This window comes from Physeter macrocephalus, chromosome 2 (assembly GCF_002837175.3).
Source record: "Physeter macrocephalus isolate SW-GA chromosome 2, ASM283717v5, whole genome shotgun sequence".
In the NCBI taxonomy this organism is placed as follows: domain Eukaryota; kingdom Metazoa; phylum Chordata; class Mammalia; order Artiodactyla; family Physeteridae; genus Physeter; species Physeter macrocephalus.
The window spans coordinates 90,873,399-90,891,534 of NC_041215.1; positions in this window are offsets into that span (position 1 = coordinate 90,873,399).

Below are 18,136 nucleotides of genomic sequence, written 5' to 3' on the forward strand. Positions count from 1 at the left end.
TAGCTCAAAAAAACTGTAAGCCAAATTAACAACTCACAGATGCTTAGGGGGAAAAATGTGATGGAAACATAAAACAGATTCCAAAAGCCCTGGAACAAAAGTTAGGGAGTTTCATTAAGAAACTAAGGCATTCAAAACCACCCATGAGAGGAATTTAGAAAGCCATGGACATGCCCAGAACAAAACTCATGCTCAGAAAAGATATGAAACACCCTAAATTTTCACCTCAAACCAATCCTTAGGCTCAGTGTAAGCCTACCTAAGTATTCGAAGTAGTTCCCTTTATAGATCCAATCTGCACAGACTAGGGTGTGTATTTTTTTTAGCTCCTGGTGTTCAAGGGAATCTCTATAAAAACTCTAGCTTAACACAAGGAACAGGGACTTCAGTGACCACAGAAGATGAGGAACACATCCTCTGAAAATATAGTTTGGGGAAGTCACTAAACAAATGGGCTACTATAGCCTTCAAAAATCAAAAAACATAAAAAAAACAAAAAACACGGAAAAGAGGGAGATCTGATTTCCAAGTTACCACATTATAATATGCAAATGTCCAGTTTTCAACAACAAAAACAACCCAAAAAAACCCACAAGGAATACAAAGAAACAGGAAAAATATAGCCCCTGTAGAGGAACAAAATTAACATTAAGAAACTCTCCCTGAGGGAGTCCAGACTTTGGAGTAATTACACAAAGACCATAGAAAAATTATATTAAATATCCTCAAAAAGCCAAAGGAAAACATAGACATAGACTGAAGGAAATCAGGAAAATAATATGTGAACTAAATGAGAATATCAATAAAGAAGTAGAAATTATAAAAGGGAACCAAACAGCCGCCATGGAAAATTTTGACAGTCCCTCAAGAAGTTAAGCATAGAATTGCTACATATTTCATTAATTCCACTTCTCAGTATATACCCAAAAGAACTGAAAGCAGGGATTCAGATACTTGTACACCAATGTTCATAGCAGCACTATTCACAATAGCCAAAGGTGGAAACAACCCAAATGTTCATCAATAGGTGAATGGATAAACAAGATATAGTATAAATGTACAATAAAATATTATTCAGCCTTAAAAAGGAATAAAATTCTGATATACACTACAACATGGATGAACCTTGAAAACAATACACTAAGTGAAATAAACCAGACACAAAAAAGGTTAATGTATGATTTCACTTATCTGAGCTACACAAAACTGGAAAATTCACAGAGAAAAGTCGAACAGATGTTAACAGAAACTGGAGAGAGCGTGGATTGGGAAGTTATTGATTAATGGGTACAGAGTTTCTTTGGGGGATGATGAAAAAGTTCTGGAAATGGATAGAGGTAATGTTTGCAGATCATTGTAAATGTACTTAATGGTACTGAATTACACACTTAAAAATGGTTAAAAGGGGGCTTCCCTGGTGGTGCAGTGGTTGAGAGTCCGCCTGCCGATGCAGGGGACGCGGGTTTGTGACCCGATCCGGGAAGATCCCACATGCCGCGGAGCGGCTGGGCCCGTGAGCCATGGCCGCTGAAAAATGGTTAAAAGGGTAAATTTTGTTATGTATTTTTATCATAATAATAAATAACTTGTAAAAAATGGAACCACACAGATTCTGGAGATGAAAAGTACAATAACTGAAATAGAAAATTCACTAGAGGGGTTCAACAGAAGATTTAAACACACAGAAGAAATAATCAGTGAACTTGAAGATAGAAAAATTGAAATTATTTAGTCTGAGAAGCAGAAAAAAAATGAAGAAAAATAAACAGAGCCTAAAAAACATATATGAGATAAGGACCTATGTGATACTGTCCAGCAGACCAAAATATGCATTACGTGAATCCCAGAAGGAGAAGAGAAAAAGGACAGAAAGAATATGGGAAGAAATAATGGCCAAAACATCCCAAATTTATCGAAATTCATGAATCTACAAACCTAAGTTTCAAAATTGGATAGACTCACACCAAGAAACATTATAATCAACCTGTCAAAAGACAAGCTATCAAGAAAACAGTGAGAGAAGTGACACCTCACATTCATTTACAAGGAACCTCAATAAGATTAACAGGTAATTTCTCATCAAACTATGTGTGACAGAAGACAGTAGGATGACCTGTTTAAGGTGCTGAAAGAAAAAAACTATCAACTAAGAATTCTGTGTCAAACAAAACCGTCCTTAAAATAGGGAGAAATTAAGACATTGCCAGGTATAAGCTGAGGGAGTGTGTTATCACTAGACCTGCCCTACAAGGATTTATAAAAAGAATCCTTCAGATTGAAATGAAAAGATGCTAAACAGTAACTCAAAGCTTTGTGAAAAAGTAAAGTTTTCTGGTAAAGGTAAATACATAGGCAAATATAAAAGACAATGTTATTAATTTTTGGTTTGTAACTCCATATTTTCCTATAGGATTTAGAAGACAAATACATTAAAATTATAATTCAATGGTATTGGCCACATCATGTATATATTTTTTATAATCCTTATTGTATTCTACATACAATAAGTACAGGGGAGAAGAGGAGATAAAGCTGTATAAGAAAAGCGATTTTCCATGCCATTAAAGTTATGTTGACATCAATTCAAATTATGTTATAAATTTGTAAATGTATTCTCTCCATGGTATGGTAATAAAATAATGTTATTTTATAAACATTTTAGATGTTAATAAAACATCTAAAAATATACAGAAAATAAAAAGATAGTCAAATGGCTCATCACAAAAAAAGCAACAACACACAAAAGAAGGCAGTGATGAAGAAAGTGAAGGATAAAAATAGCTGTAAGCACACAGCAAATAGTTAAATGGAAAAATCCTTCCCTATCTGTAATTACTTTACACGTAAATGGAATATATTCTCTAATCAAAAGGCAGAGGCATATAGAATAAAAAATAATAATAATAATACAACTATAAACTGCCTCCAGAAGATGCATTTTAGATCCAAAGAAACGAATAGATTTAAAGGATGGAAAAAGATACTCCATGCCAATAGTAACCAAAAGAGGCCTGGGTTGCTATATTAATATCAGACAAAATAGACTAGGTCAATGTTACGAGACAAAAAATGGCATTATATATTGATAAAAGGGTCTATTCATTAATAAAACAATTATAAACATATCTGCACCAAACAACAGAGCCCCCAAAATAAATAAAGCAAATAATGACAGAATTCAAAGGAGAAACAGTTTTTCAATATACCACTTCCAATAATGAATAACTTCTATATAGAATATCAATAAGTATTATAGAAGACTAAAATAAAATTATAAATTATTAGACCTAACAGACATATAGAGCACCCCACCCAGGAAGAGAATCCACAAGGGCACACAGAATGTTCTTCAGAATAGACCATGTTAAGCCACAAAACAAATCACAATAAATTCTAAAAGACTGAGTCAAACAAAGTATCTTTTCTGACCACAATGGAGTAATGCTAGATATCAGTAAGGAACATTGGAAAATTCACAAATATGTGGAAATTAAACGACATACTCTTAACCAATGAGTCAAAGAAGCAATCTCAAGAGTTTAGAAATACTTATAAATAAATTAAAATAATGATACAACATAACAAAACTTATGGGATGCAGCAAAGGCAGTGCTCAGAGGGAAATTTATAGCTGTAAACATCTACATTAAAAAAAGAAGAAAGATCTCAAGTCAACAACCTTAACTTCACACCTTGAGGAACTAGAAAGAGGAGCAAAATAAACCCAAAGCTAGCAGAGAAAATGAAATAATAAAGATTAGAATGAAGAAAAATAAAATATGCACTAGAAAAACAATAGAATATATGAAGCCATATGTTTGTGTTTTTGAAAAAATGAAAATTTACAAACTTTTAGCTAGATTGACCAAAAAATAGGAAACTTTCCACTTTTCACCATTGAGTATGATGTTATTAGCTGTGGGTTTTTAATAAATCCCCTTTATCATGTTGAGGAAGTTCCCTTCTATTCCTAGTTTTCTGAATGTTTTTATCATGAAGGAATGGTGGATCTTGTCAAATGCCTTTTCTCTGTTCATTGAGATGATCATGTCACTTTTCTTCTTCAATCTATTAATGTAGTCCCAATTAGTTACTTAGGGCTACTGTTACAAAGCACCACAAACTGAATGGCTTAAACAACAGAAATGTCTCACGGTTCTAGAAGCTAGAATTCTGAGATCAGAGTTTGCAGGGCCATCCTTCCTCTGAAAGCATTAGAACGGGATCTGTTCTAAGCCTGTCTTCTAGCTTTTGGGAGTTCCTTGGCTTTGGGCAGTATAACTCCAGTCTTCACATTGGATTTTCCCTGTGTATGTCTGGGTTTTTACATGATGTTCCTTCTACAATAACATTAGTCATATTGAATTAGGGTCCCACCATACTCCACTACAACTTCATCTCAACAAATAATTACATCCTCAATGACCCTATTTCCAAATAAAGTGACTTTGTTTGGTAGAGAGGTTAGAAAATCAATATATGAATTTGGAGGGGGCACAATTCAAACCATAACACAGTGTATCATATTGGTTAGTTTTCTCATGTTGAACCTTCCTTGCATTCTGGGATAAATCCCATTGAGTCATGAGGTCTAATCCTTTTAATATGCTATTAAATTCAGTGTGCTAGTTTTTCGTTGAGAATTTTTGCATTTATATTCATAAAATATACTGGTATTTAATTTTCTTTTCTTGTGATGTCCTTACATGGCTTTGGTGTCAGGGTAATGCTGGCCTCATAGTACAGGTTAGGAAATGTTCCTTCCTCTTCCATTTTTGGAAAAGTTTGAGAAATACTGGTGTTAATTCTCATTTAAGTGTTCAGTATAATTCACTACTGAAGCCATCTGGTCCTGGATTTTTCTTAGTTGGGAGATTTTTAGTGCCCTGTTTCATCACTACTATACAACATCATAATAGAACTTTTTTTTTACCAGAGCAATTAGACAATAAAAAGACATAAAAGGCATCCAAGTGGGAGAGAAAGAAGTAAAACTATCTCTATTTGCAGATGTGAATAGACATTCCCAAATATGCAAATCCACAGGAAGGCTACTATAACTAATAAGTGAACTCGGCAAGGTTACAGGACAGAATATAAACACAAAAAGTCAATTGTATTTCTATACACCTAAAATAAATAATCCCCCCCAAATTAAGAGCAATTCCCACTACAATAGCATACCTAAATAAAATAATAATAATCAATCAATCAAGGAGATGAAAGACTTAAACAATAAAAAGTTCATAACGTTTCTGAAAGAAATTTTAAAAGGACTAAATAAATGGAAAAGACCTTCATGTTCTTATATTTTTGGCAATGGATTATTAGATATGACACCAAAAGTGTGAGCAACATATCTGGACTCCATCAAAATTAAAAACTTTTGTGCATCAAAGGATATTATCATGAAAGTGAAGAGACAACTTGTAGAATGGATGAAAATATTTAAATATTTTCAAATCATATATCTGATAAAGGTGTAACATCCAGAATATATAAAGAACTCATGCAACTCAAAATAAAAAACAATTAAAATATGGGCAAAGACTTGAATAGACATTTCTCCAAACAAGATACAAAAATGGCCAATAAGCTTTTGTAGACATGCAGTATCATTAACCATTAGGAAATTGAAATCAAAACCAGAATGAGTTACTGTTTCATACATACTAGGATGACTTTTTTTTTTTTTTTAAGGAAAATGACAGGGTTGGCCAGGACATAGAGAAATTAGAATACTCTTAAATTGCTGTTGGGAATTGCAGCTGCTGTGGAAAAGTTTGGTGGTTCCTCAAAAAGTTAAACATAGAATTACCATATGACTTAGCAATTCCACTCTGAAAACAGGAATTCAAATACTTATACAATAACATTCATTGCAGTATAATTTGCCAAAAGGTGGAAACAACTATTGTCAACAGATGAATGGACAAAAACAATGTGATATACACATATAGTGGAATATTATTCAGCCATCAAAGAATGAAGCCCTTATACATGCTATAACAGAAATGAACCTCTAAAACATTATACTAAATAAGTGAAATAATCCAGACACAGGACAAATATTTATTCTACTTAAATTATGTATTGTATACAATAGGCAAATGCATAGACCTAAAAAGTAGATTAAAGGTTACCAGGAACAGGGGTTGAAGGTAGGAATGGAGATTACTGCTTACAATTACTACTTAATTGTCTCAGTTTCTACTTGGAGTACTGAGAAATTTTTGGAAATAGTGGTGATGATTCCTCAACACTGGGAATGTAATGCCACTGAATTTTACACTTAAAAATGTTTAAAATGAAAAATATTGTATGTTCTACCACAATAAAAGAAATTTAAAACCCTCACCCTTCTAGAGAAACTGAAGATGTTATATCTAACTAGAACTGGACATAGAATAACTGAACCAAGAAAAGCATCAATAAATGAAAAGAGTTACTAGGCACATCTAATGCAGAAAACAGGAAGACCTATTTCATTAGATAAACCTAGACAACTTGATGTAACGTTTTTAAAGGTAAATGAAAACGGCAATGATGAGAAGAAATGAGTGGGCAGTGAGACACAGTTCTTCTGTTACCCTCTTAAACTGGACTCTGGGAATGGAAATGCAGTAAAACTGACTGGCTGAAATTGTAATCCTCATTGACCATTCAGAAGAAATGCAATCTTTTACAATTTCTGCAATTCTTTATTATGGATATTCTTTATCATACACTGTAGTGATGCAAAAAGGGCCAATAAATAGAATAATGGAAAACTAACCTCTACTATAGTTTTAAATCCTCAAACTAGTGTTCCACAGTAGCACTGTTCTTATTTTACAGTATTAATTAGACTTTAAATACTAGGTTTCCCTCACTTTTTCTTATTATACTTGCACTGCATAAACCTTTCTCATATATTTTCACATCCTCATAATAAAACTAACTTCTTCCCTCTTTTACCTTGTCCTAAAGCTAGCTATCCCAATGTTGCTAATCTTATGCATCAGTTTCAGTAAGGAGCTTATCAGGTCAATAGTTTTATCTCATACTCTATTTTTTTGGAAAACATAGATATCATGACCAAATGCAATGTGCAGTTTCCCACTGCAGCATGATCAGAAATGCTGGCCTATAGCATTTCTAAGGAAATTTTGTGGGTTTTTTCCTTAATTTATGCCAAACTCTAATACCAGACTTGCATTTTTTCCTAAAGAAGACCAATTACTGAAATAACACATTACTTCATACACAGAATTACGAGTTCACCCTCATATATCCAAGAGGATCTAATTTCATTTGCTGCTTACATTCAATTAAAGCAACTAAAAACTATGAATCTGAGATGTAACTTAAGCATATGGCAAGATGGAGCCCTTGATAAAACTTTGAGGAAAACAGTAATCAGCCCTCAATCTTTGCTGACTTCTTGACCATTCCTCCATTCCCTATCTTCTATGGTCAGTTCTTAGACCTCCCTTTTCCATCTGCTTCCCTACTCCTGTTTCCCTGATTTCTATTTCTTTTTCTTGAGACCATCTTTGTTGTACAGTGATGCAATGGATCAAATTTTTGGAATGTGTTAGATTATTTAATTGGGACACAGGCACTGAGTTAACAATAATACAGTGCCTGTACTATAGGCCCAAAAATTCACTGATTCAAAGCTTGCATTTTTGTTTTTAGTATTCAATTTGTAAATCTAAGTCTCCTTAAACTTGTAACACAACCTGTCACTTATAATAGTCACTTGTAAATATAGTAAATTTGTGTTAAAATTAAAGGCACGTACTTTTACTTGTGTCCTTTGTTCAAATAATACTTAATTAGTTTATCATTTTGACAGTGGAGAATTACCTTATTTACCAGTTTACAAATTTCATTAGGTAAATTCCTTAAGACGGTTCAAGCTATATGAAAAAAATTAGTCTATTTTTCTCAAGCATTCAAAATATCTACATCTCAATCTAGACAACAAAGGCTTCCTACCACTTATAAAACTCTTTGAAATTTAATAAATCAGACTTTTAAATTTAAAAAAATCAAACACTCAAGTATTTCAAAGCATGAAGAAAAGCATAGCAATTATAAAATTTGTCACTACGCTTCTTAAATATATCAAATAAATTAGCAATGCCATGGATTTTTTATAAACATGCACCCATTCAAGTACACCCATACACATATATGAATATTTAAACATTATTATAATTGTAAGGCAGCTTTAAGCTTTGTGACCAAAAATAAAGTTTGGGGTGATGAATTTCATTGGTGGGTGTCATTAGAGGGCCTGAAACGAATGAAGATTACCAGGATCACCTCACCACTCTAAGGCTAAGAGCAATGATCAGAGACGAAACCCAACTGTCAATATTTGCTCAATTGAAGCAGTCATCCCCAAAAGACTATTTGTCCTCTGATACTGCTTAAATTAACTGAACATGTAACCAAAAGAGATTATTTAAACAAGAATAACAGGATGTTGTCAATTAAGAAGTTTATTTTTCCATTAGCAGAGTGAGATCCCATGGAAGGCGAAAGGAAGGAATATTAGAACACTTACAGAAAGATGAAGAAACTGTTTTCTCTGAATACCAAAGTATTGTCTGTGTTAATGTGCAGAAGTTGTGGCTGGGACTTTTGGCTATGGCTTTGAGGAGTTTAATGAATCCTCCTCCTCAAAAATATGTGTAAAATTAGACAGAATTATCAAAACAAACCATATTAGGAATCTGGAAATAGACCAATGGCAAAAAAAAATTGGGAAGGGATTATTCATAATTTCAGGTAAGAATAGAGTCTGTTTTTTGCATGGGCGGTGGGGGGAGTGGTGTGGGGCTGCTCCCTTCCTTCTCTCTTCTCATCTTGATCAGCCAGGACACTTTTCACAGAGCATGGCTGACCACCATAACCAGAAGCTTTGCTTCCAGAAAGGCACACTTGATTTGGGGTGAAAGCTAAAAACTTGTGGTGATTTTTTTTCATTAAAAGTAGGGAACTGAGTGGGAAATAAAGGGCAAAACCTGTAACTCTGCTAGGAATAGTCTGTAGTCCTAGTTGGTACAGAGTGCCCTATCCAGAGAGGCTGGATACTGGAGAACTATGTAAGGGTGAGATAGCTGTCCTGGCTGACAAAGAAATTATGTACATGCATAAGGGATACTTGAGAGATCCTGAGATCTCTCATCCCTGAGATATTTCAGATATCTGAGAAGTGGAAGCCTAGAAAGACTGGAAGACTGGCTGTATTTTGAATGCATTTCAACATACATGCAGGTAATTAGGCTAAGGTTTAAATTCTTAAGTACTTGAGTTGTAGGAGCACATGCTTTTCCCCTATCACTGGCTGACAGCTTTGCAGTCTTAGCCTCTTAGACACCAGGCTAAAACATAATTAGAATAAAAAATATGAGAAGAGATATAACCAGATATATTCTTTGAGATGCAGGAAAGTTACAAAAAATAAAGTAGGAATCAGATTGCTACAACATAATACCTAAAATGCACAATTTTGTCAATAAAATTAGGAAATATGAAAGAATAAGGAAACCATGATCCATACTCTGGAAGAAAAGCAGTCACTATAAATGGACTTTCAGAGGCCCTAGATGTTGGATTTAGTAGATAAATGCTTCAACTATTTTACATATATATGTTTAAAGAATTAAAATAGGATAAAAATGACTCAATAAAGGGGATTTTCTAGTTATATTTTGGTTATTTCTAGTTTAATCCCATTGTGTTCTGAGAGCAGTCACTATATGATTTCCATTCTTTTAAACTCATTAAGGTGTGTTTTATGGCTCAGAATGTAGTCAACCTTGATGAATATATTATGTGTGTTTGAAAAGAATGTATATGCTGCTGCTGTTGGAGAAAGTGGTTATAGATGTCAATTATATCCAGTTGATTGTCCTTATTGATTTTCTGCCTACTGAATCTGCCCATTTATAGTATGGGGATGTTGAAGTCTCCAGTGATGATAATGGGTTTATCTATTTCTCTTTGCAACTTTATTAGTTTTTGCCTCATGTAGTTTGTCATTCTCTTATTAGGTGCATACATGTTAAGGATTTTTATACTTCTTGGATAATTTATCCTATTATTATGTAATGCCCTTATTTATCTCTGATATCTTTCCTTGCTTTGAAGTCCTCGCTGTCTAAAATTAATATAACTACTCCTGTCTTCTTTTGATTAGTATTAGCATATTATATTTTTCTCCATCCATTTACCTTTAACCTATATATGTCTTCATATTAATGCAATTTCTTGTAGACAACATATATTTAGTCTATTTTTTTTACTCATCTGACAACTTCTTTTAATTGGTAAATTTAGACAATTGATGTTCAAAGTAATTACTAACTTAAAAGGATATTAGAGAACAAAACTACTAATCTTCCCAAATTTCATAGATCATTTGTTATCACTTTAATGTCAGCACTTTTACTGGCAAAAAAAAAAAAAAAAAACTGGAACGAATACAGCTATATTACAAATTAATCATGTTATTACAAATTGATCATGTTTTCAAAGGTAACACTAAATTATAAAATTTCCAGTATCACAAAGAAAAAATGTGCTCTCAAACATTTCTATGCTATAGCACTTATAAGAATTCCGTTTAATTTAATAATGCTATTTAAAGCATTTCAAAAGTTGAAAAGCATAGTGAAATATACCTTTGTGAAGGAGCTTATTTTTGATAGTACATATAACTTAAGTTTTTATTTTGATGGAATAAAATCACCTTTGGAATTTCTAAGAAAAATCTTATTTCAAAAATTCTTACTGACAGAAATTCCAAGAAAGTTGTACTAGAGAGGTGATATGACGAAAATGGAAGAGTTATGAGAATTAAATGATTTGCAATGTGTAAAGCACTTAGAACAGCCTGACACAAAGTAAATTTAAGAGTGCTCAAATGAAATAATTAACATATATTCCCAACTAACCTCTCATTCCTAATTCCTTCCCTAGAGAATTAAAACAATCCAGGAAATCATATTGAAAGGCACCTAGTTTACTTTAGACCAAAAGCAGAGTTAACAGTTATACAATTTTTTCAAAGGCCGTTGGTGACACCCGAGGGACCTATGGCAAGGAAGTCTTGTGGTACTTTCACGTGAGGTAAAATCTTAGATTTGGAAACGTGCTAAGAGTTCTAGGGATAAAAAATAATAATAAATATACTTAGGAAGTGCTCATATCAGTTAAATTTGGTTCTTGTAAGAGTTAACTAGCTCTTTTTACCCCAATAATCATGTAAAGATGTTATGTTGGTCAGATAAATTGCTCCCAGTGGGCACAGTGTCTTCCTTAGAGAATATTGCCACTTGCATCCAGAAAGATCTGAGTTAAGAGAGACAAGAGGTAGTTATGACTTTTCACCTCAATATATGCAAACTACAAGTGCTATGTTGATGATCTCAAAAGCTAAATTAAATTGCACACAGGATTTTAGATATATATCCTGATGCTCTTGAATGCCACGAAGAGGGATGGCTTCAAATATTTACTGAGCTTCTACTACATCTCAGGCACTGCTCACGTTGGGTAATACAGAAATAAGTAAAACAGTTTGCAGCCTCTGGCTCAGTATAGTATACAAGGAATATATGTTAACTGATAATCACAATAATGTAAAATAGGTAGTATGGCTAATATAAACAAAACATGAAAGATAAATGAAAAACATATCTAAATGTACCAAATAGCACAATTTTTAAATCACTGAACTTTCAGTTCCATAGTAATTACATAAATTTGTAGAAAATGAAAATACAAATATGTCTTCTGTAACAAAAAAAAGATAACTGTATGACTGATGGAAATATAAGCAATATAAAGAACTGTATTATATCACCATCATAGAAAAGAATCTGGAAGTCTGATATAAAAACATGTAAAGAGGGCTTCCCTGGTGGCACAGTGGTTGAGAGCCCGTTTGCCGATGAAAGGGAGACGGGTTCGTGCCCCGGTCCGGGAAGATCCCACATGCCACGGAGCGGCCGGGCCCGTGAGCCATGGCCGCTGAGCCTGCGCGTCCGGAGCCTGTGCTCCACAACGGGAGAGGCCACAACAGTGAGAGGCCCGCGTACCGCAAAAAAAAAACAAAAAAACCATGTAAAGAAACATTTATAAATATGCATGTATATAAGTAGAAGTCTGGAAAGTGATATGGGAAATTGAAACAGTTGTTTTAGCTCTGAGGAGCATTTATTTTTTTCTTTTATAAAATATTCATGGGGTTAAAATTAATAAGTGAATAGCTATATCGACCTTCCTTTCTTCTATTACGTTAATTATCTGCTACTTCTGTTATTACATTATCTATTATGGAGTACATTTCAAAACACGTTGGTTTTGGTTAATCCATATTTAAATATTATAATGTGGTGAATAATGACAGAGTTGAGAAACAAACACACCTGGGTACATATTTTCTGTCACCCACTACCTGGGACAGGTTACTTATTCTTGCTGTAAAATGGGATACTAAGAATTCCCATTTCACAGAGATGTTGTGAAGAATTATTGAGGCATGTAGATGATGCTCAATAACTGTTATTACTCTCAATTATTATCAACTACTGACTTTGTTTAGCAATTTCACTTTACAGATGAGAAAACTGAGATCGAAAAAAGTTAATAGACTTACCCAAGGTCATAGATCATAAAATTTAAAGCCATATTTAAAACTATTTATTCTAAATAACAGCTACTTTGCTGTATGTTGATGAATTTTAGTTAAATTTACCATTACTTCAATTTTTTTCTAAAATTAATGAATTGTATAATTCACAGATAATTTTCATTCAGATCAAATATCCTCAATGCCCTAATATTCCTTCACAGGCCAGAAATATTCACTCCACTAGTGAGTCTTGTGCAGATGTTCCATACTCTATAAAAACATGAGGAAAAGGTAAAAATCTCACCTATCCCCACTCCACACCTAGAAGCCCTTTTTGCCTTGCAGTGAGAAAACTATTTCCAGCTAATAATTTGGAAAAAATCACAGGATCATGTTGTTCGCTTTTCTGTTCTCAGAGGATCACAGACTTACACTGCATTTTGTCCAATGCCCCAAAACAATTATTTCATATTTTTTGTCTGCCTTCAGATTTTGTTTTTGCTGAAGCAGAAAGGGTAAATTCAGTTCATTACTCTGTCATAGATGGAAAGGGAAGTTATTATTTTATTTTTACTCTTATTTTAAAATTATTTTATTAGAAAACTATTAGGTAGTTTTAGTTAGAAACTTCCTACCAGATCAACTAAAAGATTTTATACACTAGAGTTTAATCAGTTCAGTTCATGATCAAGACAGTTTTATATACATTCCTTGTGGAGCACATGAATTTCCTCTGAGCTTAGAACACCAAGTCTAAATATCCCTGACCTTAGAGAACAACTAAGAGTGCATGAGTTTAGTTTTTTATTGACTTGAGAAGTGTGGCTTAGATAAATCACTTTTTGACGTTCTAAACAGTTTCATCACATCATTCAGAACAATTATATTTTGTGTTTAAGACTCCCGTTGCTAATATGTGCCAGGCTCTGATATTATATATTTATAAAAGTTTTACATCTGATCATCTTTTATCGATGATTACACAAAAGATTCCAAAATTCACAAGTTTCAGTTTATTTAAAAGTTTGAAATAGGGTACTGTCTTAACTAAGAAATGAGTTTCAAAATAATACTATAACACAATCAGATAATTGATCATTATCAATGTTTTGCTATAAACTATATACTCATTTTCTGAAAATTATATATTTCTAACTTGCTGACAGCCTATTTTAAACACTGAATAAACTATTTTACTCTCTAATGTATTTCACTTATGATTTATTTTTTATTGCAGTATAAGGAAAAAGAAAGCAGCTGCATTCTCCAGCTGTGACAAAGTGTTTCAATATATGAGGCAAGCAACATCAGTAATAAATAAAGCAATTTACTTCTTTACAAAAATGACTATCTCTATTTAATATCAAAGCTGTTGCTAGTGGTAGATACTAGCAGCTGGTATGGCTAAAGTGAATACTCACAGGGAAATTAGGTTGCCACTATATCAGCTATATTATGCTCACAAAGGCATACTAAGATTCCTGTGGAAAACTTTTAAGTGCTTTCCTTTTAGAATTCACTACCAAGAAACTATCTTATTTCACTTAGGTCACTGATAACAATTGAGTGACAGAATGCAGTCCACTGCTGCTACCACAAAGCAGTTAACTTCCACTTCCCATTGTAGGCAGAGTCCAGAGTGCCCTTTAATGATAAATAAGAAATATACTAAATTCATAAAATTTATGCAAAAAAATAAAATTATATTGCATCTCCAGAGGTTGCCATGTTTCTAGAATAGCTAGGGGCTGTGGAACTAGAGTATGTTCCAATATGAAGCTTTCAGGTAATTCATCATTTCACACACACACACACACACACACACACACACACACACACTTCCCCAGTTATCAACTATCACAAGTTAGACTACTATGACAAAATTAAAACTTCCCAAAGGGGCTTCAGAACTAGTTGTATTTTCAAGCAACCACTAATCTATAAGGATCTATGGTTAGACTGAATTTTCTGTCATTTTCACTAGAGAAACCAGGCAACTACCCAATAGTTATTTTCAACCATCGACCTGGAATCATATTTTCACAATAATATTTGGATATTAGAGATCAAGGCATCATCTATTCATGGATCCAGGTATGTGTCTTGAATTTACATATGTCAACGACTAAGAACTTGCACTGTGTTCATATTTCATTGAAATAACTATAGCTTATATTTGGATATCACCTTATAGTTTACATTATTTTTTTGTATATTAATATATTTAATAAATATGTAAGATGGATATGAGAGTGTAACAGAGAAAAACAAACCTGACTCCATATTGGATCTATTCCTTTAGCTCTAATCCTTGCGCTCTGTTGCCTGTGCGCCTTTGTAAAAGAATGTTACCTATAGCCTGAAATATACATGATAGGCTCTGACCTTTAAAGATATACACTTTTCCATTTATATAGAGATAAAAAGTTGCAGAACAGAGAATAACATTTGCCTTCTTGGAGGCTTACAAGAACATTGTGAGGGACAGCTGCAAGAACAAAGGATTTCTTCACCAAGAAGTCTGCAACCTTTTAGTATAGAAGAAGCCTGAATTCTAACTCAGGTAAGATGGTTCTTTTGGACACTAGTCCACCATCTTTTTGGTTCAGTCTGCTGGCTTTCCAAATAAAGACACTAGTCCTTGCCCCAACAATTTGTCTCTCATTTATTGGCCTGCCATGAGGCGAGCAGTATGATCTTGGACTCAGTAAAAAAGGAATTATTGCCCCACTTGATATGAGACCATGAATTTCAGAAGGGTAAATAATAGCCTAATGCTACATAGCTAATCATTTGCAATCTGTTTGCTAGACTGTGAAAAGGGAAAATTCCACAGAATAACTGTCAAAGTCATTATCATTACACTAATACACCAAGTTTGGGAAATAAGTTAATGATAGGGAAAAAAAGCTTATAATAGATAATTAATGGAGAAAGGAGATGAGTACAAAGGAATTTCTGTTAACTTGCATGTTTTCATCAGTATTTTATCCTATATCTTTTTACTGTATCAACTGAAATAGATTTCTGTGTATAAAACCACATTATATATTATTTGTGGAGAAATTCTGTATTCTGAGTGCTGACAATCTTGTCAACTTGCTTGAGCTACTAAATGCCCAGCAGGTACATACTGATAAGAATTTTTATACCCCAAAGGTCTGACACTGAGGACAAATTGGAAAACTTTTCCATAGCTGTCGAATAGTACAACATGATTATAGAAAACTAATAGGTAACTTAAAAGGCCACTTCTTGGTTTTCTATATTTCATAAAATGGTCACTGAAGTAAAAATTATTTTCTCAATAATAATAACAGTAATATGAAGAAGTGAAAGAAGAGGAGGAGGAAGAAGAAGAGGAAGAAGGGAAGGGGGAGGGGGAGGAGAACAAGTTTGCCTTTTTCATGCTACTTTCTTAAGTATTCCAGACCACATTATGTATATTACAACTGAATGAATAAGCTCTCTTCTATTGAAACAAACATGAAAGAGATTTCTAAAATGATAAGATGCCACTCTTCTTGCTATTTTTGTTTTAAAGATATTTTTATAGTTATATAAATATATAGAATATTTTATAAATATTTCATAATATATTTGTTTTAATTATATTGTTTTATATTATATATAATACCTATTTTAAATGAATATTCTAAAAGTTCTCCATTTAAATTTCTAATATGAAAAATATAGATAGAATTTACCCACATTAAGGGTCTCCACAACTTTTAAGAATTTTATAAGTTTCTGAGAGCAAATTTTGAGAGCCACTGTCTTAAATTATGTTTTAGAATGTGTTACACCAGGTACATAACTAATATATTCATCTTTTCAAATGGGCAAAGAGTTCTGCTTGTGCTACATATAATATAATGAGTTCTTTTTGTCTGGTCTACTAATTTAAAATTTTAGAATAAATATTTTCTATGGAATATTTTTAAAATACTCATAAATTATCATTAAGCATAGGTAAATGAAATAAATTCATATTAAGAATGTGGGTCAAAATTTGTTATTTAATTTGATAGTTTATCATTGTAGGTAAAGAATTTTCCTTTTCATAGTCATGATAATTTATTATTATATTGGTGAGTGTCTATAAAACTTATCTGTATAAGGAGTAGTATATTTTGAAGTAGAGAGAAAACATGTAAACAGTATTCTGGCAATGGTCAAAGTGGATTATGTTAAATGACTTCAGTAATAGCACTCTCTTCTTTGGTGTTCAAAACAATAGATCTAAAAGGTTCCTGACTGCAAATTTTGAGAACCACTCAAAAGCACATGCGTACTAGAAAATTTTTTTTCAATAAATGTAATTGTCCTCCCTTATAACACAAAATATTTAAAATAATCAGAAGTTAGAAACAACCTATAAAATAAGAATGCTAAAGTTAAAACTAAAGTAATTTGAAAGTATACTATGGGATGTAGATTGGCATATTTTAGATTACCTGAATAATCCCATAATTCTGTCTTTTACAATTTCTAGATTATGGATATATGACGTTACATTTTCACTTAGAAAACTGATTTAACACATATTATGTGTCACAAATTGTGAGTAAAACTGGAACACGAAGTTAAGATGGATGTCTCAGGCCTAGATGTTACAAAATTTCCAGTCTCTTGGTATGAAAAGTATATATGTATATTATTTGTTAAGTTTTATTGATATATATATATACATATATAAATATACACACACATACACATAGATATAGATATAAATATAGGTATAAAAGGGTGTGAAGACCAAATCTTAATCTATGTAGAAGCTGGGAAGACCTGAAATAGACTAAAGGGTTCTATCAGTCTACTGTGGGTCCTGAAGTTCTGATACAATACTATGATGGTTGGTCATTTTGCATGAAATTTGGGAGATTCATTTCATTATTAAATTTAATTGAATATTTGGTTTGTTTTGTTATTCTTCCAAGGGAATCTGTAAAAACTAGCTTGATCTGAGTTATGCTAGTTCTGCCTGTCTTGGTATAAAAGTTAACCTTTATTCTATCTTGGTTTACTTTGTTTCAGCACCAACTTTTGGTCCATATTCAACTGTTTTATTCTTATTGGAAGAAAATTATATATTATATAATTTTTTATCATGGATCATAAAACTAAATTTATCACCACTGCCTAAATTAAAGTTTTTTGGCTACACTACTTTATTAACCTAACCACCTGCTTATGCTTCAATAGTTAAATAAACATCCTAATTTATGAAACTAATTGTATATACAACTGCAGTTGTAGTAGTTAGGAATTATTACTGGAGCTCATACATTGAAAATCTAGCAATCTAGTTAAACTAGCTAATCCTAGTTGTTTTGCATTGGGAAAGAGTTTAAGCAAACCATGCTAATAATAAAGGATACTTCTCTAACAATAACCAGTGCTCTTCTACTCATTTAGCTGTAAGGATAGATAGGGCTCCATAGCAAAGAAAATAAAATCATGCATTGAAACATTTTCTTCACTATGTAAAGCAACCTA